Source organism: Bos taurus, chromosome 9, assembly GCF_002263795.3.
Source record: "Bos taurus isolate L1 Dominette 01449 registration number 42190680 breed Hereford chromosome 9, ARS-UCD2.0, whole genome shotgun sequence".
In the NCBI taxonomy this organism is placed as follows: Eukaryota; Metazoa; Chordata; class Mammalia; order Artiodactyla; family Bovidae; genus Bos; species Bos taurus.
Window position 1 is genome coordinate 42,001,443 of NC_037336.1, and position 25,889 is coordinate 42,027,331.

The window sequence follows — 25,889 nt, forward strand, 5'->3', positions numbered from 1 at the left end:
TCAGTCAGGTTAAACCTCCTTCCTTCCTCAAGGGGCTCTGCCTATGAGAGGGCTTCACAGATGTATCTTTTGAGGAGGGTTTTGAAGAATAGATAGGAGAGTTCCAGGCAGAAACTGATGGGGTGTTTTCCAGCTAGAGGAATTTGAGTGGGGAGTGGACTTAGTGGATAAGAGTAGCTGGAGAAAGTTTCATAGAAAAGGCAAAATGTTCTTTGTATGTAACTGATATTCAATAACTATCTGTTGAACAGAATTGGTTTGAGAAGGCTAGGGATGGGCAGAGTGTGGTAGGATGGGGGAGCAGAAGAGTGAGAACAAGACCAAATAAGCAAAGCCTCAGGAGCTGGGAGTACCTGAGCATGATACAAGGCAAAGGAACCATCTAAGAGGCAGGTTGGGAAGGCAGGGCAGTGAGGTGTGGGAGTGTGCTTGATGGGATGGGAGATCTGAACTCCAGTCACAGCTCAGCTACTTGCTTTGTGACCTTGGACAAGTCACTTCTCTTTTCTTGGCCACAGAACTTGTGATGAAGATGGAGTGAGTAGGTGATTTCTTAACATCTCCTTTCCAGGTAAAATGCGCTCTTGCAGAAGCTAGCTAAGATCCAACACACTGGAAAAGAGAAGGAAATCTTAGGAGGACAGAGACAGCAAGGCAGAGTGCTGGCGTTAGAGACCTTTATAGCATGCAAGGCTGAGGAGAAGGACTGGAGGCTGGAGGGGAAGCCAGGGTTGCGTGACCTGCCAGGGGAAGCTGCAGCCTGTGACTCACTGATGTCCCACCAGGACCAGATCAATGAAATCAACGGAATTTTCTATAGCAATCAATTTCTAATTCTTACCCTGATCCAGTGTCTAATGACGGGGGACCAAGCTCACCATCAGGGGAGAAGGCTGCTGTGGCCAGTAAAACTGATGTCCAGGTTCAAAGAGTAGGGAAGAGAGGAAAGAACTGAAGGAGTTTTCCAGACAGTCCAAATGAAAGGACAAGTCCCTCATCCGGGTTTTTTTCTCTAGTGACCCTGATTTTGCGCCATAGATGTCGCTTGTTTCTCTCTCTTTTTTTCTTTGGTACTTTTGGGGAGGGGGAGCAAGGCAAGGGAGAGGGGAAGAGACTTTTTTTCACAGGAGTCCTCAGAATTACAGTTCACAAACTATTCAGTAAACTGACCGGCCTCAACCTCCCCTTCAACGGCCTAATCTAAGGGGTGGATCTATGTGTTTTGTTGCTTGTCAGAAACAATTGCTGCGCGGCCCATTACATTTACAGCACGTCGCCCTTTAATTGGTGTAACACGCTGAGGCCTGAAAGGAGGAGAGGCCCACAAAAGCGCCCGTGAATGAGCCTTGACTCACACAAAAACACTCTGCAGAAGTTCAGAGCTGGCCACTAACAAGGAGGTAGGGAGTTAGTTTGAAAAGGGGGTGAAGTTCAGAAATGTGTCACCTTGAGGAGCCTCCCATCAAAGCAATGGTCGCATTGACAAGCTGCAAAGAAAAAAAGTTAAACCTTCAGGGCTACGGACTTGCCTGCTGCATTTATTCTTTTTAAACTTGAGAAGGGGGGTGAGTGGGAGAGGGGAGAGTCTTTTTCTTCTCTTCCCCACCCTTGTCTCTCTACTCCCCTTATTTACTTCAGAGAACCTTAGAGAAGTCGATGTGAAAAAACATATCTCCCACACCCCTGCTAAGATACACTATTTTTTTTTTAATATGTAAAAAAGTCAGAATGAATGTGAGCAGCCTTAGGTTGCTGCTGCTGATTTCAACCTCTGTGGGAACAGTGTTTGCTCTCTGCGTTCCCCCTCCCCCCATGTTCTAAGGCAACTCTCCCAGTCCTGGGGTTTGGAGCCCCTCCGCTTGGGCCTGCCTGCCTGCAGGTCTGGAGACTGCACACCAGGATTCTATGAGGGTGAGGGCATGCATTCCGGTTCCTCAGTGGCAAAGAGGACTGGTGTGAGCCATATCAAAGTATATGGAAGCATCATTCGCACTGGTATGAGTCCAGCTGATCAGGGTACTGCAGTCGGGGGTTCCGCCCCCTCCTTGGAGAAGGAGGAGACCCAGCTTTCCCTCCTCCTGCCCATAACACCTAGGTAAGATCCTCCCAGACCCAGCCACGCTTTGGTTCCAGTTTGCAAAATAACATGTCCCCAAAAGAAGAACTAGCATTCATAGGTCCGAGGTGGAGGTGGGGGACAAGGAGGCACCTTCTGTTCCTCTGCCTTCTGTGGTCACCTGCTCTTCTAGTGCACCTTCCTGGTTCCAGATGCCTGGAATTTACTCAGTGGCATAATCCCACTCAGTGGTGGGATTGATCTCTCTTGGCACTTCCCCAGCACCCTGCCCCTCGTCTTCCTCCGGGGATCCCCGCCACACAAGTGCCACCAAGGTGGAAGACCCTTCGTCCAGTTACTGGGTGTGCTCGCTCGAGCACCCCAGAGGCACCCTCCTCCGCTCGCCTGTTCCCGTCTTTGTCTGGCGACTGGACCCCCACCCTAGCACTGCTCCTGTGAACCGGCTGCCCTGTGCGAAGGCGGGGGGAACTTTTCAATGCAGCGCCACAGCTCCCTCCAGATTTGTAATCCGCCAAAAAGCCGCTGATTGCTGCAATCGTTACTTTTCATTAAAAAAACTTAGAAGCAATTTGGGAGAACCCTTCTCAATGAATACATTTACCCCCGAACGGTCTTTATTCTCCGCCTCCACTTGATGAGTTTCTCTGGCACGAATCCGTTCTTACAGGCACAGAATGGGCAATCCCTTGATCCCCGTCAATTGTCATCCCAAGTCGGGGCCACTTTGACCGCCAATAGTGGGGAAGTCAGAGCTAATCCTCAGAAGGAATCACGGGAAAAGAAAAGCAACAATAACCAAGTCAAGCGTAAAAAATGAAAGAGAAATCTCTATTATCACTCACTACATTTCCCAGCTATGTACTGAAAAAATCAGCTCGCTTGTCATTCGAGTCAGACACCCACACAAGAATATGGGGTCGTGGTGGGTTGGTAGACTCACACGACGTAAGGAGCGATATTTGAGAGCCAAAGGCCTCTCTTCTGCCTCTGCCAAATCCCTCTCACATCCGCCATAACCATTAAATACAGACTGACTTTATTCTGTATGGGGAGGCCCAGGGGTGGGGGGTGAGGGAGCCCCCAGCTGTGCATGGATACAAAAAGGTCCCAGGAGAGAGGAATGGGGGGGGGGTTGTGGAGTGACGATGCTAAAGGAATGCACTCCTCTTGGGCACCTCCTGCTTGGGCGGTTGGGCCTCTCCTGCCTGGGTCCAGCCGCCGCCTGGGACACCCGCTCAACCCTCTCTCCACAGCCCCTGCAGCTCCGTGGGTGCGCAGACTTGGAGGCTGGGTCCTGGCGCAGCTGCATGACACACGCGTGCACTGGGTCCACGGGCCATGGGCTCCACGCAGCCTCCAGTCTTCCACAGTAGCTGGGACCCACAGCACTGTGGGCTGGGGGTGGGGTGTGAGAGTCCCGGGAATCGCTGGAGCAGACACAGAAAGACCTGTGAGAGTGTGCATACACAGCCACTTTCCACGCTGACACCTACAATTATATGACATAGGCCTTGATTCCTTTATGCCGAAGCCAAGTGAGGGGTAAAGTAAAGCGGGGATGCAGGGCAGGATTCCTGGCGCTACTGCAGCGTCTGGGGAGGGGTGGCCCTGCAGCCTCCCGCTGCTCTCTCCCTCACTGCTGCTCCCTTGCTCACAGATGCAGGGTTGATGGCCAGCACAGGGTTTGGAGGACCTGAATTCCAAAAGAAAGGGCCAGAACATACAGTCCAGCGACCTCTCCGAGCCCACTTCTCTCATGAGGCTGCAAAGCCAGTCCAAGGTGCCTTTTGGCTACTTTCATTTTCCCTTGCCAGGCCCTCCTGGGGGCCAGGTCCTCAGGGACCTCCCGTGATCAAGTGGTGAGGCTGCTTCTGGTTGCTCAGGGCAATGAGGAAGGGCCACATGGGGGATGAAGGTGTTTTTTTCATCATCTCCTTCCTCAGGCCTTAGAGGTGTAGCCTGCCAGCAGCTCCTGTTCCTCCCAGCCACCCACTTCACCCTCAACCCCTTCACCCCACTCCACACCCTGGTCCCCAACACCTAGGCACCCACCCCATGAAGCCTGTTGTAGTTATCTCTCTGAGGAACCTCTCCAGACTTCATTCCCCACAGCACACCACATGCACATCACACACTACATGTGTACACATGACACGCTGCATACCATTAACACATACATTATCACACACATGTACACACACAGAGAGTAACATTCAGGGAGCAACAAGCTTTGGAAACAATCATATTTACACAAGACCTGCACTCATCCACATACAGAGTCACACAGACATGCACACATTTCTGCACACCCAGGCACACATGGATCATGCACACTCTTGAAATACCCTTGAGCATCCAGATACTGGCTCTGTCAGAAATGCCAGGTCAGGCAGAGGGTACTATCCAGGTGCGGGTCATGGTCTTTGGCTCTGAGACCCAGGCCTCCTTCAGGATGCTCGCCAGGGCAGATGCCCCAGTCTTCTCACTGGGCCTGTGTGGCGCTCACACCCTTCACCCGGTGTGGGCTGCACCAGAGCTGGGACAGTCCCAGGTGGCCCCACCAATCAGGCCAGAGTCCGAGGTGAACACTGGACAGGGAGACTCACCCCAGCACGGCACCAGACACATGCCCATGAGCCTCCTTAAGGGAGTGGCTGAACTAGCCATCGTTGTGGTCCTGCAGTCAGGAAGTGGGAAGGATACTGAAGGAGGCTGTCCAACCTGTCTGACCTGCACCCACCCAGGTGAGACATCCCACCCAGAGAGGATGGCTATGAGGTGGTGGCAGGTAGTGATAATCACCATCTATAAAGCCAATGAGAGTGAGATGGTTCTGCCCAGCCCCAGATTTACATAAACGTGGAATCCCTGCTTCCACCGATATCTGGAAAGGGTGCTTGCAGAGAGGGCGACCGACATTCTGCAATCCTAATTAGTGATTTTTGTCCCCTTGTTACTGGGCTCAGAATCTCATGCAAATGAACTCTTCATTTCAGCCACATTACCCCAGTTCCAGAATTAACTGACTCTTATCTTTAATGATATGCCGCTGAAGTTCTCCGAGCTGGCTAGCTTTTTATCTTGATTACTCTAATCAATAAGAAATGATAGAGTAGAATTATAAACTCTATTGGCTTTTAAATGTTGCCGACAAGCCCTCTAGATGCCATTCCCGTTCATTGTTATTTATTAAAATGATCCTCAGCCCTACAGCGGATGCAAATAGAGAAGCGAACAAGAATTAGCCTTGGGAAGAGTCCCAGTCGTTTCTGAAAACTTCACCTCCTACTCCCCAGGGAAGAGTCTTTGCTGTTTAGGCTTGAGAAGATGGAAGCATATTAAAAAAATTTTTTTAAAGAAAATTGCTCTTTTGGAGGTAGAAAAGAAACAGAAAACAAGAAACACCAAATTCCCTACCTCATCCAGACCGATAGTTTTAAAGGTAGAAGCTTTGAAAATGGCGCTTTGAAATACAGAAACTCATGCTTTACGAATGAATCATATCTTTTCTCTCTTGTTTCCCTTCCTACTCCCCACCTTGCTGACTCCTCCCCCCACAGACTTCTGCATACCATTATCTACAGGCTTATCTTTAAGGATGTATGATTTCAGACAGAACTCAAGAAAGGCAATTTCCTCCACTTTTTCTCTTGGGAGAAAAATAGGGCTTGGATCTTTCTGTCTGCAGACAATATCTTTAACTCCAGCTAGATGGCAGGTGGTGGCTGGTCAAGGTGTCAAAAGCACCTCTAATGGGAAGTTTTAAGGTTCCTATATGTCCAGCATCAGGTGGACTGAGATGTCTCTCCCACTTCAGGCAGCCCATTGCCCATACCCCTCTAAGGTCCAGGACACCACAACTCTCCCAGTCACACCTCCCTCACAGGCTGAATTTGTGCAACACTCTTTCCCAAGAAGCCAAAAAAAGAGTGTAGGGCATTTATTTTCTCCCTCCACTCGTTAAGAGTGAAAAAAGGAGAAAGTTTATGTTATACGTGACAAATATCCCTCTTCACCCTCGACCAGTGATTAACCCTCCTCTTACTCCGAATCTTGGCTCTAAATTTGGTCCAGGATGGGGTGTCCTAGGAGGGTCAGGGGCTGCTGAAAGCACCAGCTGTCATCACTCATCAGATCATGTACTAATTTACTAGCTTTCATTTAAATCCCCACCTCCTAAACACATTAAGAACCTATTCTACCCTAGGCACTTTGTCAGGAGCAAGATTCAGCTTCTGAGGCACACGGAACCTTTCCCTAGTTGGCTTGACCCTCTGCCCACTCTTTGCTTTGTATGGGTTCTAAGAACAGTGACATCCAAAGCTCCAAAAACGCTAGAGCGGTAGGCACACACATTAATTCACACACGCCACAAACTCGGCCTGCCCCTGCCCAGCAACCCCACAGGGCGCACCACCGCTATCTCGACGCGTTTACGCACAGTCCTACTCGCCCGCTGCAGATAGACCGGTGCCCAAGCAGCCGTCCGGCCCCTCCAGCCCGCGTAGCTGTGAAATCTGTCCTCGCCCTCTATCCCCATTCCCCGCATACAGCCCCAGGCGCTGCGCCACGCCCCGGCCGGGCCAGTCGGGGAAACTGCGCGCTCAGTCTCGCAAAGGCACATCTAGCAATCACAGACTCTCCGAGGAGGGACGGCGCGCGGGAAACGAAAGCGGCTGGAACACAAACTCAAGTCCCCCAAGGCCGCGGTCGATCCCCAAGAAGTTGGAAATCCTCGGGTAGGCTAAGCGGTTTTTTTTTTTTTCTTTCTTTTTTTAAATGACACGTTGGGGGAAGGGCTGAATGTATCAAAATCATGTAAAATTTCTGTTCTTAGCAACATCCTTGTTATTAGGAATGATGACTAAACTGCCAGGATTATTCTGGACTGTAAGTTATCAAGAGCCCACTAATTTCACATTAAAGCCCATTGACTGCAACGGCGTGATTGAAGGGTTTTTAACAATTAACATAATCAGAAAATGAGCTGAGATAATTTTTATTCAACTCATTACTTTTTAATCATGTATTTCTTTTAATTAATATCTTCTCCGTGAACATAACACAAAGCGGAGCCCCAGTGCTGGCCCAAGCCAGCCTGTGGGACTGAATTTGACACAACCAAACATTGCACCAGCCGCATTCATCGTATCTCTATTGTGGTATTCGCAAAACAGAAAAATCTTGTCCAAAAGTCACCATGTTGTTTTGCAACACAATATAAAGGGGGGAGGGGCTGAAGCTGCACAAGCCATACGATTTTTAAAATTCTACTTGACTTTTATATTTGGGTGCCTTTTTTGGTTTGCAGCCAGACAGACAGATACAAATGAGAAGGAACAAACAGGAGGAAGAACAAGAAGAGGAAAAGGCTTTTGGAAATGAATGTCCCATAGTGGGTTTTGGCTGCTCCTGCATGCCACCAGGGCCAGCTGGAGGAACCTTAGAAGGCACAGAATTGACATCAGCGTGCCCACCTCTGGCCTCACCTAGTGTCAGCTGGGCACCTGGGCCTGGCCCACGCTGTCTGGGCTGAGGTGTTCAGCTTCAGTTCCCCCACCCTAATCAACCTCCTTGGGCTCAGATCCAATGGGATTAAATCCCTCTGCTCCCCAGCCCCAATGGCAAGTGGGCAGAACCTGCAGGCCCTTTCTTTTCAGTTAGGATATTGGACTGCTCAAGTATTTGCATTGTAGTGTTGGTGTCTTGACCCCAATGGCCCACAACACTTCCTGGTAAGCACAACCTGGAAGACGTGATCCGACTCAAATGCTCAAATGGCTCAAATGGGGCAGAAAGTTGGCATTTTGATGGCAAATTGGATTCCAGCTCCCCCCACCCCCCCCACCCCCTGCCCCGGTGGGCACATCTTGCCTGTGGCCTGACCACTGGATCTCCCAAGCCTACCAAAAAAAGGCTGTTTCTGGACTAAGATCTCTCACCCTGTGGGAGCTTCCTCAGCCTCAGAAAAAAGAAACAAAGCCGACCCCTGGTGGAAGAAAATGAAAGTTAAGAATATAAGGAAGGCTTGTGAGGGCCTCCTGCCCAAACATCTGTATATGGGAGAAGGAAGGGAGAAGGAAGAGAGAGTGGGAAAGGGTAAATAATAAAAAGGAAAATTGGAGAAGGCAGAAAACAGCAGAGATCACATGACAGCAGGTGGAATTCAGGTCGAGAGAACTGGGAAGAAGGAGAGACCAAGCCCTTTGGGCTCCTTGGGTCAAGTGTGCATCCTCAGTGCTTGTGGCCTGACTGGTGTCACTGATCAGGCAGGGACCTCTAATTTCTTCTGTTTCTCTCCAGTGAATGTCAGAAGTTCTATGATTACAGAGGGAAGATGGAGGTCTCTGTTAGACACTGGCAGCATCTGCCTGCCTGTCTCAGAGAGCACGCAAGTTCCAGAAACTTCCTTTACTCTAGACAAAGCACTGCCTCCCACCATCCTAACCTGTCAGTCTTAGCTAAGTGATAGTAACTAAGGCAAAAATTCAACGTACCAAGTTCTATCCACTCTGGCAACTGAGAACAACCACTGCTGAGGGGTGTGATGAAGACGCTGTCAGTGGCTGTGTTTCAGTGCATTATAGGAAGACAAATCTACATGGTATGCTTATGTCTCTCCAATGCAAGTGCTAAATGTGGGGGAGAGGGACATGAGGGCAGGCAGACACACAGAGGACACAATTGTTCTGAAATCTGCTTTGATTAAAGCAGGTCAGGAGATCAGTTTGGTGCCCTGGACAGAGGGCAAATTGCCTCTCTTGACAAACCTTGATGAAATAGTTGTAGCACATTTTTGCCAAAGAAATAGACTGCAGAAAACATAATAAGAGGTAAGTACATGTTCCCATGAGAACAGACAGCACTATGTCCCACAGAGTTTTCTCAGTGACAACATATGCTGCTTTTACAGTTTCTCCACTTCGCCTCCCTGGTATAGCCATCATTGCCTTGGGCCAAATCAGACCCAATGACCTAGGCTTGAGATAAGGGACACCAAGTCAACAAAGAGCCCTGGCAAATGAATTATAATTCCTATGGGCACCCCTGGAACAAGAGGCAGAGCTGTGGTGACCCCACTTTGGAACAGGGCACTCTCCTCAGACCACTGTATCTTCTCTTTAAAGCTTTCACGAACTCTTGACACATGCACCCTGTTCAGTTTTTCCTGTTCATCAGAGCATCACGACACACTCAGTACGTCCTAGTATTGTAGCCATTGTTCTGAAAACAGCCAGAATGTTTCGTAGCTTCTCTGGCTAACTTCAAAGGTGATTTTTTTTTACTACTTGGACTGAGTCTGAACACTGTGAAGCAAAGAGAAGAATGTACAGTCATTCAGTTCAGTTCAGTTCAGTCACTCAGTCATGTCTGACTCTTTGTGACCCCACGGACTGCAGCACACCAGGATTCCCTGTCCATCATCAGCTCCTGGAGCTTGCTCAACTTGGACAACTTGGACAAGCTTGGACAACTCATGTCCATTGAATTGGTTATGCCATCCAACTATCTCATCCTCTGTCATTCAATCCTCTCTCCTCCTGCCTTCAATCCTTCCCAGAATCAGGGTCTTTTCCAAGGAGTCAGTTCTTCACATCAGGTGGCCAAAGTATTGGAGTTTCGGCTTCAGCATCAGTCCTTCCAATGAATAGTCAGGACTGATTTCCTTTAGGACTGACTGGTTTGATCTCCCTGAAGTCCAAGGGACTCTCATGAGTCTTCTCCAACACCACAGTTCAAAAGCATCAATTCTTCGGTGCTCAGCTTTCTTAATAGTCCAACTCTCACTTCCATACATGGCCACTGGAAAAACTATAGCTTTGATCAGACGGACCTTCATTGGCAGAGTAATGTCTCTGCTTTTTAATAATGCTGTCTAGGTTTGTCATAGCTTTTCTTCCAAGGAGCAATCGTCTTTTAATTTCATGGCTGCAGTCACCATCTGCAGTGATTTTGGAGCCCAAGAAAATAAAGTCTCTCACTGTTTCCATTGTTTCCCCACCTATTTGCCATGAAGTGATGGGACTGGATGCCATGATCTTCGTTTTTTGAATGCTGAGTGTTAAGCCAGTACTTTCACTCTCCTCTTTCATCAAGAGGCTCTTTAGTTCCTCTTTGCTTTTTGCCATAAGGGTGGTGTCACCTGCCAATCTGAGGTTATTGATATTTGTCCCAGCAATCTTGATTCCAGCTTGTGCTTCATCCAGCCCAGAATTTTGCATGATGTACTCAGCATATAAGTTAAATAAGCATTAAAACAATTCAAGTTTTGAATGTGTCAGTGTCATGTGTCAGTGAAGCAGAAGTTCAACTTGATTTTCTATCTTCCGCATTTTCTGAAGATTAGAAATAAGATCTAAAAATGAATAAATTCAGGTTCTTTTTTTTCTTCCATTGTTTGGGCAACTATATATTAGAGGTGAATTTCACATTGCACAGAATCAGGAGGCCTACAATGTCTTGTTCTGGTTTGAGTGAAGCTCAGGTTGATCAGTGGAGAAGGCACTGGTGACCCACTCCAGTACTCCTGCCTGGAAAATCCCATGGATGGAGGAGCCTGGTAGGCTGCGGTCCATGGGGTCTCTAAGAGTTGGACATGACTGAGCGACTTCACTTTCACTTTTCACTTTCATGCACTGGAGAAGGAAATGGCAACCCACTCCAGTGTTCTTGCCTGGAAAATCCCAGGGACGGAGGAGCCTGGTGGGCTGCCACCTATGGGGTCGCACAGAGTCGGACACGACTGAAGCGACTTAGCAGCAGCAGCAGCAGATTGATCAGTGTGTTCAGGTGATATCACTCCCTCATTATAAAGTTCCCATTACTCTATAACTTTGAATCAGGCATTTCACTAGGAGAAGCACATCATCCTTTTCAAAGCATATTTCAAGTAAATTATTTTTTTTTACCAGTGATACATATCAATTTTCTTATTGTATAGAGGAGTGACAGAGAAGTCACTTTGGGGGCAACATAGTGCCTTTGGGGCACACACAAATCCAAAATTCAAATCTTCTGATGTCTGACTCCAAATCCTTTTCTATGACAAGAAACATGACAGGCAATAATGCTTCCTGGTGTCCTGCAACTTGAAATCAAAGGAGTATTTAAAAACTGGACTTAAAGAGTTAGTCTTTGACTTAAAAATCTTAATTGGGAATTAATCAGCTTGGATCACTCTGGTCTGGAACACCAGATACAAGAAATTTGATTTGCTTAGTAATGAACATCTGAAAGCCCAAATCCCATCTTCATTGTTTGAGTCAACTTTTTGTTTGCATAGTTTTTGACAGATAAACCAAAGGGGATACTCTTCTCACTCAGAAATATTCTGGTCCCCAGAACTGGCTGTTTATAATAAAGGCTGTTTGTGTTTAGCTAAAAGTATCAGAAACACAAATTCCAGGGTCTTGAACAAGCAGGATTTTATTTTCCTTACACAATGAGAAGGCCAGAGGTCAGCAGCTGCTTTGCTTTAGTGACTTAATGATTATAGGATAGCTGTTGTCTCTCAGTCTTTTCCGCAGGGTCTCAAGGTGGCTGTTGCATGTCCAGTCATTATTTCTGCATTCAAGACAGAAGACGGGAGCTCAAGAAAAGGCCATGCCAGCCACATCTATTCCTGTCAATTAGGGAAACATATGCTTCACCAGAACCCCCCTAGCAGTATTCTTTTGGGTCAGAACTGGGTCATATGGCATCCTAAACTGCTAGAGAGCTGGGAAAGCTGTATCTGGCATTCAAATCTCTATTGTAGAGACAGCAAGAGAGAGATGGTGGTTGGGCATAAATGAAATGCTGATCCACCTACATCAAGCCCAACCCTCTTTGTTCTCTGACACATATTATCTCCTACATTTTCATGAAACCAAGTCATTCATTCTGCAGAATGGTAAGCAATAAGAATACCCTTATTCCTGACTTCTTTGACCACAAGGGATGGTAGTCAGACAAAGATTGGCTCCACATATGGAATGAAATTAAGTCAAAGAAAAACAAAGACAGTATATTAAAGCATATATATGGAATCTAGAAAAAAATGGTACTGATGAACCTATGTGCAGGGAAGGAATGGAGATATAGATGTAGAGAATGGACTTATGGATACAGGGAAGGAAGGAAAAAGTGGGACAAATTGAGAAGGTGGCATTGACATATATACACTACCATATGTAAAACAGATAGCTAGTGGGAAACTGCTGTATAACACAGGGAGCCTAGCCTGGTGCTCTGTGATGACCTAGATGGGTAAGATGGGGTGGGAGTGGGAAGGAAAGAATAGTTATGACTGATTCATGTTGTAGGACAGAAACCAACACAACATTGTAAAACAATTATCCTCCAATTGAAAATTTTTTTAAAAAGATTGGTTCCAACCTCTAGGAGGCAATGAGTACCTTGAGTGCTGAGGTATATGAAGTTGAATTTTACTAGTCTTTGAATTCATGGTTTGTTTAAGGCTATTAGAGAATTTTAAAGATATCAGACTGGGTTGGAGTGAGAGTGAGAAATACTGGAAGAGCTGCAGAGCACAAAATGTAAGACAGGCTATCAACAAAAAGTCTACAAACAACAAATGCTGGAGAGGATGTGGAGAAAAGGGAAACTTTGAACACTGTTGGTGGCAATGTAAATTGGTACAGCAACTATGGAAAACAGTATGGTATGTCCTCAAAAAACTAAAAATGGAACTAACATATGATCCAGCAATTCCACTCCTGGATATATATCTGGAAAAATGAAAACACTAATATGAAAGGATACACACACCCTAGTGTTCACAGCAGCTATTGTGTGAACTATTTATAATAGCCAAGACATGGAGCAACCCAAGTGTCCATCAATAGATGACTGAGGGACATCCCTGGTGGCCCAGCAATTAAGACTCTGTGCATCCAAGGCAGGTGACGTGGGTTCAATCCCTGGTCATGGAAATAAGATCCCACGTGCTGTACAGTGCAGCCAAAATATTTAAAAAATAATAATAATTAAAACATAGACAACTGAATTGAGAAGATAGTCTATGACTCAGTTATAGAAAATGAAATACTGCCATTTGCGGCAATGTGGATGGGCCTAGAGAATATTATGCTTTAGTGGGATAAGTCAGACAGATAAAGACAAATACTATATGATATCACTTATATGTGGAATCTAAAAAGGTAATACAAATGAATGTATGTGCATAACAGAAACAGACTCACAGATATGGGAAGTAAACTGTGGTTACCAAAGGGGAGAGGTTATAATGTGTGTAATCCCTATACTACACAGTATATCCTTGTTGCCTATTTATTTTATATAGAGTAATTTGTATCTGGATGAAGCATAAGCTGGAATCAAGACTGCTGGGAGAAATATCAATAACCTCAGATACACAGATGACACGACCCTTATGGCAGAAACCAAAGACCTAAAGAGCCCTCTTGATGAAAGTGAAATAGGAGAGTGAAAAAGTAGGCTTAAAACTTTACATTCAGAAAACTAAGATTATGGCATCCAGTCCCATCACTTCATGGCAAATAGATGGAGAAACAATAGAAACAGTGACAGACTTTATTTTGGGGGGCTCCAAAATCACTGCAGATGGTGATTGCAGCCGTGAAATTAAAAGAAAGATGCTTGCTCCTTAGAAGAAAAGCTATGACCAACCTAGACAGCATATTAAAAAGCAGAGACATTACATTGCCAACCAAGGTCCATCCAGTTAAGGCTATGGTTTTTCCAGTTGTCATGTATGGATGGGAGAATTGGACCTCAAAGAAAGCTGAGCACCGAAGAATTAATGCTTTTGAACTGTGGTGTTGGAGAAGACTCATGAGAGTCCCTTGGACTTCAAGGAGACCAAACCAATCAATCCTAAAGGAAATCAGTACTGAATATTCATTGGAAAGACTGATGTTGAAGCTGAAACTCCAATACTGATGCAAAGAATTGACTCCTTGGAAAAGACCCTGATGCTGGGAAAAACTGAAGGCAGGAGAAGGGGACAACGGGATGAGATGGTTGGATGCCAACACTGACTCAATGGATATGAGTTTGAGCAAGCTCCGGGAGTTGGTGATGAACAGCCTGGTGTGCTGCAATCCATGGGGTTGCAAAGGGTCAGACATGACTGAATGACTGAACTGAACTGAACTGAAGTAATACCTTATGATGGAGCATAACCTGCAGAAATACTGAATCACTGTGCTGCACACTTGAAACTAACATAATAAAATCAACTATACTTCCATTAAAAAAAAAGCCAGGGTACTATGAGTCAGAAAGCAGTCCTGACAACAGGAGATTTCCACTATAGAAGGATTTCTAGTTACTTCTGTCCAAAAATGTCTGCTACATGTGATTTCTAAATGTTTGAAAATTCCTTCAACAGTGGGAAAAACCTGTAACAATGTTAAAACTCAAAAAGTTCTGGAAGGGTAACATTAACTTACATTAAAAAAAAAACTTAAGAGCCTCCAGTAAAATGTCATTCTTATTTAAATAAAGTTCAGATTCTTCACCCCAGAAGCCAAAAGTGGACAGTCAGCCCTCTTGTTTCCTCGTAGTACAGCAGAGATATGGTTAGAACATTAAGAAAAGATTCTACTCAAGGCTAACTAGAAAAAGGGATGATAAATGGAAATAAACACAGTTTGTAAGACAGCATGACCCATGATTAAAGACTCACACCATCAGTCAGAGAATGCAGAGAGAGAAATCTTTAGGTTCTCCTTCCTCTACCTAGTAGATGCCACTTTGACCTCAATCAGTCAAGCATGAACTTAGTGCTATTTAAACTCCCAGGAATCTAACTTGAGAGAGGCTGTCTCCCTCCTTAGATTCTGACCAGTGTTCTAGTTTTGTGTCTGAGCTTTCCAAACTTAGTCAGATGACTGACGTCTCCCCAACCCCCACCCCGCAAATGACCTCCCTCTTCAGATGAGAAGTGTATTCATAAGACTGAGTTCTGATCTTGACCCTGGCAAGCCCCAGTGGAATATTCTTCACATTAGAATAGAAGTAAGTTCCAAACTTTATACACAAATGGGGTATAGAAAATCATGGCTGGTGGAGGTGGGGGCATATAACGGGAATGTAATGTCCATACAAGGGCTAGTATTAGCTTCTCTTGAGTGGAGAAGGACTATCTGAAGGAGAAATGAGGGGAAACTACCAAACATGGAAATGAGCAAAAGGGTAACTGTAGGGTCAAAAAATATCTTATGTTTTCCAAACAGGTAGTAAAGAAGTGCATTAGTATTTCTTTGTGGGAACTCCAGACGCTTTGTTTCTGAGAACTCCCTGGGAGTCTTACATGCTGTCCCTAGAACTAGTCCTGTGGCCATCCTGGGACATCAGCCCTTTTCCTCTGATATGCTCTAGTAATGTGTCCTATTTTGTCCCAACAAAGTCTCCATTCTGGGCACCGCTCATCTCTGCACCAGCCTGAACGTGCAAGTGCCCTGAAATACTATCAGGACATACTCCTGGCTCTTCTCCCCTCACAGATAAGTCCCTGATCCTTCCTGAAGAGTCACTAATGTTGATGCCTCTGAAGACTCAAGATCTTAACTTTTTACAGACAGCATAATTTAAAAAACTATATCTTTTAGTTCTTGCTGGTTTAGTTCTTTCAGATCCTTTGCTTAGAAGAAGAGGATTTTAAGGGGCTGAACTTGAGAAGCCAGTATAAGCCAAATTTCTTATTATGCTCAAAATCACTTCTCTACCTATCCCTTTGTCCCTGAACCAAATGTCAAGCCCCTGGCCTCAGGAATCCATTATTTCTCAGCAAGCCCTTGGGTTTCTCAAGCTCCAGACTTTAGCAGCTGCCTTCCCACACCCTCACACCTCCAACCCCACCGATGTGCTCAGATGTGTGAATCCCAGAGCTCATCTCCATTAGGCTTATGCTGGGACCTCTGCTATATGTGTTTTCCGCCTCACTACTTTTCTATTTTTCTGCTGCCAGGTAGGTCTCCAGCACCAGTGTCCATATGGTAGAAGAAGCACCCCGAAATGGCTGCTGCCAGTGTCTACATTCCCAGGGTGAGCCGCAGTTGCTTCCTGCCTCTCCAGAAGACTCTTCAAGGTTAGTAAGGAAGTCTGACCCAGGCTCCTCTCAAATCACTGCTTCTGCTCTGGGTCCCAGAGTATGCGAGAGTTAGTGTGTGCCCTTAAGAGTGAAGTCTCTATTTGCCCCAGCACTCTAGGACTCCTGAAAGTAAAGCCCACTGGCCTTCAAAGCCAAACGTCTAGGGGCTTGTCTTCCTCATGCAGTACTCCCAGGCTGGGGAGCCCAATGTGGGGCTCAGACTTCTCACTCCTTTGGGAGAATCTGCAAAGTAATTATTCTCAAGTTTGTTGGTCACCCACCTGGGAGTATTGGACTTGACTGAACTGTGAGTCCAGCCCTCCAAACTGTCTTGTTGTGGTTCCTTCTTTAGTTGTAGATCTTTCTTGGTAGGTTTCAGTGGTTTGCACTGATAGTTGTTCTGTGGATAGTTGTGTGTGTGTGGATAGTTTTTGGTGTGTCTATGAACTCCTCAGGTGGCCTCAGGGTCTTTCTACTCTGCTATTGTATCTTCTTCATCTTTTTAAAAAAATCTCTGAATAATATGTGACCATATGGATATACCACAAGTTTATCCATTCACTTTTCATTGCTTCAAGTATTTTGCAAATTATGAAAATATTAGTAACATTTGTTGAAATACTGACACAGTGGTATAAAAACATATATAAATTTGGAATAGGCTGGATATAGATAATTATATAAAATAATGTAGGATAAGGAGGTATAGCAAAAAAATTAAGAGGGAAGGTTTATTCAACAAATGTCATAGAGATAACTAGTTGACAATTTGAAAATAGCAAACTGTTTAGGATTTCATCTTACATATTTGGGCTACTTAACAGTTCTCTCACTGTCCATAAGCTGTTTCATAAAAGGATTCTTTCATTCATCAAAATAAAAGGTAAATAGAGGGTAGTGAGTAGTATTAATCCCTTTCCCTGGAAGGGCTGCTGTTTCGTGGACAGTGTGGTACTCAAGTAGACAGAACCTGACCAGCATGTTGCTACTGTAGACTAGGTAGGTCCATCTGTAAATGGGAGTGCGTGCATGTGTGACAAGTTGCTTCAGTCATGTCCAACTCTCTGAGCCCCATGGACTTAGCCTGCCAGGCCCCTCTGTCTATGAGATTCTCCAGGCAAGAATACTGGAGTGTGTTGCTGTGCCCTCCTCCAGGGGATCTTTCTGACCCAGGGATAGAATCTGAGTCTCTTATGTCTCCTGCATCAGCAAGTAGGTTATCACTAATGCTACCTGGGAAGCCCAAACAGGGGTTCAGCACAAGTCAATTTTGCAGCTTTCTCATGTATTTATAGAGGTCCCTAGAGCAGTAACATGTAGGGATGAAGAAACTTATTTTTCTTGTTTCAGTTAGGAGAGTTTAGGTTATGTTTTAGTAACAACCTCAAATCTTAGTGGTTTATAAGAACAAAGATTTATTTATTGCTCATGAATAGCTCAGTTGGTAAAGAATCTGCCTGCAATGCAGGAGACCCAGGTTCGGTTCCTGGGTTGGGAAGATCCCCTGGAGAAGGAAATGGTAACCCACTCCAGTATTCTTGCCTGGAAAATCCCATGGGCAGAGGAGCCTGGCAGGCTACAGTCCATGGGATCGCAAGAGTCAGACGTGACTTAGCAACTAAACCGCCAACCATGCTACATAGCCACTGCAGTGAGGCTAGAGGCTTCTGCTCCTTGCTTTTCCACTCTGAGACCCAGGCTAATGGAACAAATTACCTTCTCCAATACTGCCAGTTGCCACGACCAATAGAAAGAGGATTTTGAAAGGTCTTGTATAAACAGTCAAATGTTCTAGCCCAAAAGAGATCTGCTCAAAATTCATTAGCCAGAATTAGTCACATGGTTCTTTTCAACCACATGCTTTACTAAGCCCACCCCAGCTTTGAGAAGAAAGAAGGGGAACTATATATGTGATAGGTGGTAATTTTAAGAATTTAGTACCAGGGAAGTTTCATCTTCTATAAAGGATAATTATGTTTGTCATTTTCTGATAATGAGAATTTTGTAACTACCAATAACAGGTGCCAGGAATTCTACACATTTTTCTTTTACTCCTTATTATAAAAGTACAGTTGCTACTAGATGGGAACACTGTGGCTTCATGTGGTTAAATAGGTAAATTAGAGGTAAATAGTAAGTGCCAGACCAGGAGCTGAACCTCATGTTGATAGACTAAGTATAGGGCTAAATTTCACAATAGGTCATTTGCTAGCTCCTGCAGTCCATGGGGTCTCGAAGAGTCAGACACGACTGAGCGACTTCACTTTCGCTTCTCACTTTCATGCATTGGAGAAGGAAATGGCAACCCACTCCAGTGTTCTTGCCTGGAGAATCCCAGGGATGGGGGAGCCTGGAGGCCTGCTGTCTGGGGTTGCACAGAGTCGGACACGACTGAAGCGACTTAGCAGCAGTAGCAGCAGTAGCAGCAGTATGATTAGCATAAGAGATTCCTTTTTTTTTCCCCCAGCTTTAAAAAAATCCTTATATTAATTTTAAGCTTATGTATATCTTTTTGTGTGTTATCTCAAATATTTTTAAGTACCAGGGAAAATTTATAGCAAGTATCTCAAAAGTATTCATATCTTATATAAATAACTCATACACACTGAAAAAGGAAACATTAAAACTTCAAAAAATCAGTAGGAAAAATCACAGATATTCCCAAAAAAAAGAGAGGGAAATCTGGTTTTATAGAAAGCAAAATATGTTCAAATGTACTAGTTAATAACAAAAAACCCACCTATATTAAATTTTTTTAAATTATCCAATTTTGGCAAGGTTTTGGTATAACTGAGGTACTTGTGCATTACATAAATTATTATAAACTAACAGTTATTTGGGATATAACTGGAACCCACATGAAGATTCACAAAAATGATCATTTTATTTAATTCAACAACTATAAATATTAATCCCAAGGAAAAATTTTAAAGATAGGAAATATAAAATATGTGAAAATGTTTATTACAGTGTTAAAATTGAAAGTGATATGGTGTGGTTACATTATGAAATGTCTACTCAATGAAATATGCTGTCATTGAAAATTATAAGTATGAAGACATTCTGCTGCTGCTGCTGCTAAGTCGCTTCAGTCGTGTCCGACTCTGTGCGACCCCATAGACAGCAGCCCACCAGGCTCCCCCGTCAGATTCTCCAGGCAAGAACACTGGAGTGGGTTGCCATTTCCTTCTCCAATGCATCAAAGTGAAAAGTGAAAGTGAAGTCGCTCAGTCGTGTCAGACTCTTAGCGACACCATGGACTGCAGCCTACCAGGATCCTCCGTCCATGGGATTTTCCAGACAAGAGTACTAGACATGAAAAATATATATGCTAGATATGTTACATGATTACAAGTACGAAAATATATATATATCATGGCAAAAGAATATATAAAGAATAGTGATAATGGCTGCTCTATAATGTTGAATCATTGTTAGCCACTCCCCCCCCCACTATTCCAATATTCATTTAATACCTTTATATGATTTTCACAGTAACTATAACTTGGAAGAATATTAAGTATACTTCATTGACATGGCCTCTACAATTTACAAACCCTAAGGAATATGCTTTTATTCTGTAAGACACACAGGAAGGTAAGAAAGATGGCAATCTTAAGGGACTAGGTTGCTTTCATGGAGAAACAGTAGCAAACCAGGTGGGAACACAGGTCCAGAACCGGGAGTTTATACACAAGAACACTAGGTGTGGACAGGCTCCCTCACACTGGATCCGGTCAAGATGAGATATCATGGGATAGCAGAGGAGAGCTCATGGTCTTTGCTGGTCATTAACTTTCAAAAAGAAGGGAGAAGAGTTAAGCTAAATGTCCTTAGTTCTTAGAAGAATTTAGAACTCTTCTAAAATTCACCAATCAAATAAGTCTCTTTACTTGCTCTGCAGTGAAGTAAGTAAAGGGATGGAGAGGCCAGGAGTATTACACTAATTGAGTTCTTTGAACATGGGGAGTTCTTTAAAACTGGGGAGTGGAGAATGTATTTGAAAATAAGAACAACTAAAAATAAATGGGATTAGGCATTCAACACCAGAAGCTACAAAAAAAAAAAAAATCCATAGAAAGTAGAGTAAAAGAAAAAATAAAGATAAAATTAGAAATTAAAATGAAAACAAACAGAAAAATAAATATATGATTAACAAAACCAAGTGCAGTTTGTTTGAAAAGACCAAAAAGATAGACATACCTTTTATAACATAATCAAGAAAATAAGATAGTGGCATTAAGTGAACATTACTAGAAATTTTAAAGGGCAACACAACTACAGAAGTTGTAAATAATTTAAAAATCAGGAACATTTTATTAATTTTGCCGGTGTGTTTGGAAAAAGATATAATAGTCAATTTTCTAGAAAAATAAAAATCACTAACAGTCAAGAAGGAACAGAAAAACTGAATAGAGCAATAACTGTTAAGAAAATTTTACTGGTATAGAAAACTATTCCTCTGAAAAGTATAAGGCTGTTTTAAAATATACTCAGGATTTATTTTAATCAGGTATTAAGACCTTAAGCCACAAAAGTTATTGTCATGAAGGAAGAAGTTTTTATACTTTCAGATCTCTAGAAATAGAAGGCACAACATGCCAAGCAGAGGGGCCACAAATGAAAGCAGGGATGATCAAGAGGCAGAAGGAGCAAGGAGGAAGGTATAACCAGCTCCTTGATTGTGGTTTTTAGTGGGAAGGAATGGATGGGGCATGGTAGGCAAACTGAGCACATTTAGAACTGGATAGGCTGGCAGTTCTGGCAGGCTCTGGGCTATAAGGGGGTAGTTCCTAGTTGTCCAGTTTACTGGCCCTAGGATGATTTACCACTGGGGGATAAAAGTCCCAGACTACAGCACTCAGATAAAAGGAGGGAGATCTAGACTAGGGTTGTTTGGTTTGCACAACAAAGACGTTGTTGTTCAGTCACTAAGTTGTGTTTGACTCTTTGTGATCCCATGGACTGCAGCATGCCAGGCTTCCCTGTCCTTCACTATACCCCAAAGCTTGCTCAAACTCCTGTCCATTGAGTTGGTGATGCTATCCAACCATCTCCTCCTCTGTTGCCCCTTTCTCCTCCTGCCTTCAACCTTCCCCAGCATCAGGTTGTTTTTCCAATGAGTTGGCTGTTTGAATCAGGCGGCCAAAGTACTGGAGCTTCATCATCAGTCCTTCCAATGAATATACAGGGTTGTTTCCTTTAGGATTAACTAGTTTGATCTCCTTGCTGTCCAAGGGTCTCTCAAGCAGTCACTAAGTCATGTCTGACTCTTATGAACCCACAGACTAGAGCCCACGAGGCTCCTCCGTCCATGAGATTTCCCAGGCAAGAATACTGGAGTGGGTTGCCATTTCCTTCTCTAGGGGATCTTCCCGACCCAGGGATCGAACCCAGATCTTTTGCACTGCAGCCAGTCTCCTACATTACAGGCAGATTGTTTAACAACTGAGCCACCAGGCAAGCCATCAAGAGTCTTCTCCAGCACCACAATTTGAAAGCATCAATTCTTCAGTTCTCAGCTGTCTTTATGGTTCATCTCTCACCTCTCTACATGACTACTGGAAAAACCATAGCTTTAACTATATGGACCTTTGTCAATAAAGTGATGTTTCTTCTTTTTAATATGCTGTCTAGGTTGGTCATAGCTTTCCTTCCAAGGAGCAAACATTTTTTTTTAATATATTTATTTTAATTGGAGGTTAATTACTTTACAATATTGTATTGGTTTTGCCATACATCAACATGAATCTGCCACGGGTATACACGTGTTCCCCATCCTGAACCCCCCTCCCACCTCCCTCCCCGTACCATCCCTCTGGGTCATCCCAGTGCACCAGCCCCAAGCATCCTGTATCATGCATCGAACCTGGACTGATGATTCATTTTATATATGATATTATACATGTTTCAATGCCATTCTCCCAAATCAACCCACCCTGTCCCTCTCCCACAGAGTCCAAAAGAATGTTCTTGAAAGAGGAGCAAGCATCTTTAAATTTCATGGTTGCAGTCACCGTCTGCAGTGATTCTGGAGCCCAAGAAAATAAAATCTGTCACTGTTTTCATTCTTCCATCTATTTGCCATGAAGTGATGGAACCAGATCCCATGTTCTTAGTTTTTTGAATGCTGAGTTTTAAGCCAGATTTTTCTCTCTCACCTTCATCAAGAGGCTCTTTAGTTCCTCTTCGCTTTCTGCCATTAGAGTGGTATCAACTGCATATCTGAGGTTGCTGATATTTCTTCCGGCAGTCTTAATTCCAGCTTGGGATTCATCCAGCCCAGGATTTCATCTGATGTACTCTGCAGAAAAGTTCAATAAGCAGGGTGACAATATAGTCTTTTTGTACTCCTTTCCCAGTTTTGAACCAGTCAGTTGCTCTATGTCCAGTTCTAACAGTTGCTTCTTGACCTGCATACAGGTTTCTCAGGAGACAGGTAAGGTGGTCTGGCATTCTCATCTCTAAGAATTTTCTACAGTTTGTTGCGATCCATATAGTCAAAGGCTTTAGTGCAGTCAGTAAAGCAGAAGTAGATGTTTTTCCTGAACTCCGTTGCTTTCTCTATGATCCAAGAAAGGTTGACAATTTGACCTCTGGTTCTTCTGCCTTTTCTAAATCCAGTTTGTACATCTGGAAATTCAGGAACAAAGACATGCTCAAAGGCAAAATTGTTTGTTATGTCTCTGAATAGTCTAGTCCAGGAAGGAGCAGTCCCTCCTCAAGTCTATAAGGCCCCAAGATGTCAAGGCATCATAAAATATCAAACATTAAAAAAAAAACATGATTAATATACAGGCATAGGTGAGTTATACCAGTCCATGAAGAAAGAAAAATTGTATCCTTGCAAACTGTCCTAGAAAAAAGGAGAGGGAAAGCTACCAAATTCATTTTATGAAGCTGGAATAACCTTGAAACCCAAAGTGAAGTAGAAGAAAATAAAACTTTAATCTCATGAGCACAAATGCAAAATAAATTGAGTGCAAAAATGATAACTTTAGGTAACTATTAATTTAATTGACCATATTAACATACCAAAGAATAAATATTATATGATTATCTCAAAAGATACATTTAAAATCATTTGATAAAATGCAATCCCCACTCATGACTTTAAATAACCTCTCAGTAAAATATTAATAGAAGAGAATTTCCCTAACCTGATTATTTGGTATCTACTAAAAACATACACAAACAGTATGCTAAGTATTTTAAAACTTCAGAAAAATTCCCTTTTAAAGTTGGAAACAAGATAATACTATATACTATCACTCCTATTATTCAACATTATACAGAGATCCTTGGAAATCCACTGAGATTTAGAGGTTTAAAGATCTAAAATATATGCTTTACTGTTCTTAGTTATGAGCAATAGATACTGTTGACTCTGGCTGATTAAGCAGAAAGAGCTTACTACGAGAATATCTGTCAGTTCACAGAATCATTGGGAGAGTTGAAACACCAGGCTTATGGCTGCATTTCCACAAGAGCCCATAACATGTGGTAGAAACAGTCTGAGAAGAAATCCTCTGCTGCCACCATTGAGCCTCAGACATTACTGTTGGACCACTGTCACGTCTACTCCTGCAAGCTGACTGCAGCTGCTACTCCTGCTGACACCAACGCTACCTCTGCTCCGTCACTGTTGTTACTGTCACTGCTATCACTACCAGAGTCATTAAATGCCTATTCCTCAGCTGCAAAGAAGGCTGGGAGAGAAGTCTGAAATATTTTAAGCTCCTAACGAGGAAGAAGTCTTTGTCTTACAACCAGACTCATAATGCAGGAAATTCCTTAAACACAGAAAGGAGCTGAGATGCTGGATGCGCAAAATAAATGACAAATATACACCCCGAAAGAAAAAGTAAAAATGGCTCTTATTTGAAGATGCTACAATAATCTACATGGAAAATTTAAGGTAAATTATAGGCAATCTTGTAAAATTAATGGTGAAATTTATAACATACAAATCAACAGCATTTCTATAAATCAGCAATAAAAAATTAAAAATCTAACAGGAAAGAAAGATAACATTCACTATATTAAACATACTATAAGGTATCTGGGACTAAATCTAACAAAAGATGTATACTTTTTTACAGAAGAAAACTACAGCATATTATGAAGGATATAAGGAAGGCTTGTTAAAAATGGAGGTAATACTATGTTCTTGTTTGGGAAGACTCAGTTTCAGGATATGTGTAAATTTAAAATAATTCCAATAAAAATCCCACCTGGATTTTTATGCAACTTGAGAATCTGATTAAAATGCAAATGGAAGAACAAATATCTACAAATATTCCAAACAATTCTGAAAAAAAATGAACAAGGAAGTGGGACCTGTTCTTTAAAGTATTTAGTAATTATAAAGTTTTGGCAATTAAGATAGTTTGGTATTGGTTCAGGAATGTTCAAAGAGATCAGCTGAGTGAAACAGAAATTCCAGAAACAGAACTCATGCCTTTAAGGGATACTAATCTATGACAGAACTGATATTTAAAATCAGGGGTGAGAGGACAGATGAGTTAATAAATGAAGTTGGAACTCACTTTCCATACAGAAAATTAAGATCCCTACTTCACACAAAACAGAAAAGCAAATTTAAAATAGATTAAAGCTCTAAGTGTAAAAACCCAAAGCTTGTAAACTGCTTGAAGAAAATATAGACAGTGTCTTTAGCATTTTGGATCACAGAAGATTTCTTGAACTAGAAACAAAAACCATAAATCATAAAGGCCAAGAACTAATATTTGGCTATATTAAAACTGTTTTTTATAAAACAAAAGGCATATAATCAAAGTGTAATGAAAAGCACAAACAATCCAGTAGGAAGATGGTCATAGTATGTGAACACCAGAGACTAAAGAGACTAAAAAATCCAAATGATTTATCAACATGTGAAAAGATGATCAGCTTTATAGGTAATCAGGAAAAAGAAAAAAAGTAAAATAACAATGAGATAGCATGTATTACCAGCTAAGGGTTGGCATGCAAGCTGGGTAAATGTAAATCTCTTAAACTACTGGCATAAGTATAAACAGGTATAATCACTTTAGAAGAACAATTTGCAAATATATAATAATATTTCAATAACTTCTAGGTTTTTAGAAACTCTTGCTTATGTACTCAAAGAGACATAACCAGAGATGTTAATTGTCACTTCATTTGTAACACCAAAAATAAAAAAGGAAATAAATGTCCATTAATAGGAAAATGAATGAGTAGAATTTTCAGTAAAATGTGTTAATCCATAGACCGAACACTGAAGAGTGGATACAAGGTACTTACTAGATCTAAATTGATCAATGAATAGATGTCAAAAATATAATATTGAGATGAAAGAGCAAGATGCATAATAATTCACACATTATGTAACCATTTCTGTAAATGAAAACATGTAACATTTACATACTTATATATACAAAATGTTCACTGATAGGTATTTATACAAAAGTATATAGTGAAAAAGTTGGCTTAAAACTCAACATTCAGAAAATGAAGATCATGGCATCCAGTCCCATCACTTCATGGGAAATAGATGGGGAAACAGTGGAAACAGTGTCAGACTTTATTTTTTGGGGCTCCAAAATCATTGCAGATGGTGACTGCAGCCATGAAATTAAAAGATGCTTACAACTTGGAAGAAAAGTTATGACCAACCTAGACAGCATATTCAAAAGCAGAGACATCACTTTGCCAACAAAGGTCTGTCTAATCAAGGCTAGGGTTTTT

The 25,889-nt window shown here is 42.9% G+C and overlaps 1 long non-coding RNA gene across 1 annotated transcript; it reads left to right on the forward strand.

Moving 5' to 3' along the window:
• The first annotated feature begins 6,657 nt into the window (after window positions 1-6,657).
• On the forward strand, window positions 6,658-25,513 carry LOC112448045 (uncharacterized). Its single transcript, XR_003036379.2, has 3 exons — window positions 6,658-6,816; window positions 16,035-16,154; window positions 23,590-25,513. It is a non-coding gene; the product is annotated as an uncharacterized lncRNA (long non-coding RNA).
• Window positions 25,514-25,889: the final 376 nt, after the last annotated feature.